This window comes from Octodon degus, unplaced genomic scaffold (assembly GCF_000260255.1).
Source record: "Octodon degus isolate 3935 unplaced genomic scaffold, OctDeg1.0 scaffold00170, whole genome shotgun sequence".
In the NCBI taxonomy this organism is placed as follows: domain Eukaryota; kingdom Metazoa; phylum Chordata; class Mammalia; order Rodentia; family Octodontidae; genus Octodon; species Octodon degus.
Window position 1 is genome coordinate 5,371,897 of NW_004524746.1, and position 5,125 is coordinate 5,377,021.

Consider the following 5,125-nt stretch of genomic DNA (forward strand, 5'->3'; position numbering starts at 1 on the left):
ACCTTTGCCACTCAACCTCTGCTTTGCACTAGGTTGACTAAAGGACCATCAGCAAACAAAAGCAAAGGTAAAATATGCTTTTAGTTCTGTTTGAAAAAAAGGGAAGATTGTTTTAGAAATATGCTTTCCTAAAACTGTTTGAAGAAAACTACTTTTAGCTTCTTGGATTGCTCACTAGACTAACTTATTTACTATTCAATTGCATTACCTTTCAAAATGGGAGGCAGCTTTTATGAACCTAATAGCTTCAAAAATATGATTGTTGCTTTTGTTTATTATAAATTCATATTTGAAAATAGTCTCAATGACTGTTCTAATTTTTTTTATCTCTATTCTGTGTGCACACTTTCTCTGAAGAAGAGCTTAACCGAACACTTCACTGGTGATAGCCCCAAAATGTATGCCATAAAGCAGGTCATCAAATGGGTCACAGGAGCATGGTTTTATGAGAGACCTACAAATATAATATTTTTTTATAACTGACAGCTTGAAGAGTTCCTCAAGCTAACATTAGAGACATAAGTGCTTCCCATTGTGGTATAAGTGCATTTATCTGATAAAGATTTTTATTTTTACATAATTTTAATTGAATATAATTTTCATTTTATTTTATAATTATATCCACTCTGATGAGTATTTTTAACTACTGTTCTGTAGAACAGAAATTGCAGAGTTTTGCAAGCACACAGAACTTAAAGGGTTCAGGAAGAGGGTATTTGGGGGTCATGAGAGTAAGTTTTAAATTGCCTTTCCATGTACTAATATTAATTGAGTACACATGACCATCAATGAGCACTTCAGAAAAGAAAACCTTTTAGTAATTGGGAATAAAGTAAGTACATATATAGCATATTAATAAACAGACTTTTTCAGAGAAGAAAGTAAGCAGAAAAACTGTATGAAAGATACCAATTTTAAATCATTTGATTCACTGGAGAAAAAAGTCATAAAGACAAGACATTTCTTAATAATGTCAGCAAACATCTGTTTATTTCAGTGGCTATACAAATGAAAGATAAATGAAAGAGTTGAGCAACTATTAGTAGAATAATTTTATTTTAGGCAATAAAATTTATATTGCTAAATCTTTCATTCCCAACTTCTGAATAATCTATAAACTTTCTTTTTTCTACTTTACATGAAAACCAAACCAAACCAAAACCTCTGAAGGCAATTCTTTTGGCGCTGCATAGGCTTGTTTTGCTGACTTGAATTATCTTACTTTGTATTCTCTGTGACTTTATCATACAAAACCTTTCTTTCTGGTGTTTGAGTCTCATCATCATTCTGGTTTCTTAGCTTTGTAGTCACCTTGTTTAATAACCTGTGCTGAAAATGACTGAATAAATAAATATATGTGCTCAGCTCCCTATCTTGAGTCATTAATTCTATTAGATTCATGTCCTAAATAAATGGTGTAGTTTTTGACACAGGTGAAGTATATACTGTTATACAAAGATAGTTGTATCTTTTTTTAAAATTGTATTCCTTAAAAATGCAAAATGTTCTTGTTTCAACAAAAAAGGTGTCCCTTCATCTTTTTTTTGAATTTGACAAGATTTATTGGTTATTTTAGTAAAGACATTCATCTCAGTCATTTCTCTCTCCTCATCCTGACCTTACATTAGTATTTCATTTGGGTCAATAAAAGAGTATGTAGGAGAGGGCTGTTATTTCAACAAACAGCAAAATGGACAAAAAATGAGTAAATTTGCCAACATAAAAGTAAGTTAAAGTTAAATTCATGTATCTTGATACAATTAAATCATGTAAGAACTAGTAGTGCTATGTATATGTCCATCATTTTAACTTGGGGCTTAATCTAAACTTTAATGTAAAAGAACAGCTTAGGAGGCATATGCATATGCCTAGGTTTCTTCTCTGGAGTTACTACCTATTAAAAAAGATAAGCAAGTAGCTGCCACCAGTAAAATATCCTAAAGCTGCCTCCAAATTTAACATTGTACGAGTTCTGAAGGAAATAATTATCATTTTTCTTTTGTCTGTGACTATGCTTTTATAGATGTGTTTGACTGTCATATCAGAAAGTTCATATACAAAAAAAAGTCCATATGCAATACAACAATACAAAACAGATAGTTTATAATACACAGATTTAAGAATATATGCGATGATCAATTCCATAAAATGTATTTGAAGATGCATTTTCTTTCATTTTCAGTACCTACAATAGGCTTTCAAGAGGCTATTGATCAATATGTGTATGCTTAAAATAAATCATATTAACTGTTCTAATAAGTTCTGTAATGAATTCAATTCACTGGATTTAACAACTTAGTGACATAACCACACATAGACTAGTTTACAGAACATGCATTTTACTGTTTGCCATCTTTGTACGATGTTAATTTTTTGTTGTTTATATCTTTTAAAAAGTAAAAAATACTTAAGCAGTATGTTCATTTAAATTTTTGGTGGTGGTCTGTATTTTAAAAGAAACGGCTTCCTTATGATTTACCTTAAGTTTTGGTGGAAATGCTTACAGGAACTAGCTAATAAACAAAAACCAAGAGAAGTATATTCAAAATACTGATTTACTTTGGTAGCAAATAGCTGTTCTTTGAAGACTGATGAAGGTAGACAACACTATTAAGGTGAAATTGGCTATTTCAAATACACTTCACATAAAATTTTTAAAAAATTACTTTCTGTAAAGAGCTAAGCATCTGTATCCACTGAAAACAAAGCAGCACCTAATATAGGGTGACCTGAAACAAAACAAACCTCAGAGGGAAGAAATGCCGCTTAATTTCACCGAGGCTTACTGCCAGTCAACAGCCCAGCAATGCTTTCTCTCTGGTATGACACCCTCCCTTCCTGTCCAAGGCTGTTCGTGTGCACCAGCAGTTTTGGGAGTGAGGGAGTTAATTCTGGAGTACCTGTTGCAGTTTTAAGTAGACAGTAACTTTTTGTCTCCCTTTTAATCTGTTAACAGTTGTGTCTAAAACATACGCAGTTCTTAAAAAGGTACCATTTCTGATTTTTTAAAATTATCTGTAACCTTTGGAAATTAATCACATGAAACTACAAAATTAGCGAATATCTTGAAATCTGTATATAAAACATAAATTACTTCTAATTTCAAGCTGTCACTAGTGTACCACTCAATCTTAAAAAAAAAGAAAAAAGAAAAAAGAAAAAGCGGCCCCAAAGATAGTCTTATATCATTATTTTAAAAAAGAAACTGTTCCTTTTGACTTTACACCCACCCCACACCCTAATTCAAAGCACATCATGTAATTGTCTTGGCCATGGACATTTCCATGATGAAATTTTGTATTTCGCTCCCATAGCTTCTGGTTATCAGAAACCCACACTTTCCTTTACAGAAAGAGCTCGGTCCGGCTGATGTTGGTGTATCCCTTCCGATATTCTCCATCCTCATCTTTGCTTCTGGAGGCATTTCCTCTGGTTCACTGTCTTTATCTTCATTAAAAGCTGCTGCTACTGAAAAGGCTTTTGGAGCAAGAGTTAGAACAGTTCCTTTAGCTTTACTTGACCCAAGTTGAATGGACATAGCTGGTGCTTTCTTTGTTGTTTGACGACCTATGGCAGATCCAAACCTAGAGAATTTTTTGGTGGAACCGGGAACTGAACTCAGACCCTTGTGCTTGCCAGGGAAGCACTTATTCTACTGAGCCATCTCCCCAGCCCTCAAACCCAGGGATTTTTGTAGGCTTTGTTGGGAGGTCTGCGACTTCTTCTTCAGCCATCACTTCTCAGCCCTGCGACTGGCACTTTCCCCTCCATTACTAGAAGAAACAGTCTTATTTTTCACAGGCCTTTCTGCTTCTTCTTCAGGTCTTCCCTCCAGCTCCTTTGACTTCTCAGGCTTCTCCTCTCCCGCCTTTCAGCCTGCCATTTTCCCACCCACAGCCTCTCCTGCAGCCCCACGAAGGATGTCACCCCTTTTGTCTTGAGTAATAACAATTTTCCATTTGCTTGACACTTAGTCATTTTCACTTACTGATAAAATTTAAGTTAGTTAATTTCTTTCTTTTTCTCATTAGTTGTTTTTATTGACCTTTTAGCTATAACTGGTAATTTACTTGCGAGGAAGGATGATCCCATGACTCTGTGTTGGAACCGCCTCTTTGGTCTCTGGCCCCAGTGCACATGTTCTGTGCTTCTTTGATGCTGAGATTTGGTCTACCCAGAACCACACGGAAGTCAAGCTGTAGATGACAGTGCTTGCATGGAAACTGACTGGGAGTGAATGGCAAGAGGAGCAAGAGAGCAAACACAGCTCTGACTGTCTTGCTGCCACGATCTTAATTAATTTAATTTTTTATCAGTACAGTACATGTTTACAGTGCATAAGTCAAAAGAAAATTAGAACCCTAAAGACCCTATGAAAAACCGGGCAAGTGAACTGACAATTCTCAGAAAAGGTTCATGTGGCCATAAATACATTTTTTGTAAATGTTCAACATCTCAGACAGTTGGAAAATGCAAAGAAAACAACACTGAGATTCTGTCTTACTCCAGAAAGAATGGGCATCATCAAGGAATCAAATATTAAAAGATGCTAGAGAGGCTATCCAAGAAAAAAGGAACCCTTTACATTGTTGATGGCAATGTAAACTAGTATATACACTATGGAAATTTCTCAGAAAGTTTATGTTTTCTTTTGTGTTTTTGCAAGTTAATATTTTATTCTTCAATGCAGAGGATCATAGGTGAAGGAGATGAAGGGGATCGCAGCATGGGAGAAGGTACAAACATGTGGAGGCAAGGAACTCAGGACTGACAGTGTGGTGCGATCAGTTGTTCCAGGACAGATTTTCCAGATCTCACATTTACTTGTCCGTTTCTGGGGTTGGAGATTATAACAGAGACCCAGAGACCAATAAGATGAGGAAGACAGCTGTTATAAAACAAGAATTTTCATCTCAAGAAACTTCTTTGCAATTGTTCATTTTTGTTTAACTTCAGACTGGCTCCTCTCAGAAGAGCCATCCAAGTACTTTTCTGTCTCTGAGCTACTTGGATCTTGAAAACATAGTTTCATATGACTTGGAAATGAGTTAGAAAGGATAGATTTGAACAACTATAGGTGAAATTCTTCAGTGAGGGTACTTCTAAAAGATATTTATTATTACTA

General features: G+C 35.0%; 1 pseudogene; it reads right to left on the minus strand.

The window, feature by feature from the left end:
• Positions 1 to 363: 363 nt before the first annotated feature.
• Positions 364 to 3,883, minus strand: LOC101587522 (annotated as a pseudogene).
• Positions 3,884 to 5,125: the final 1,242 nt, after the last annotated feature.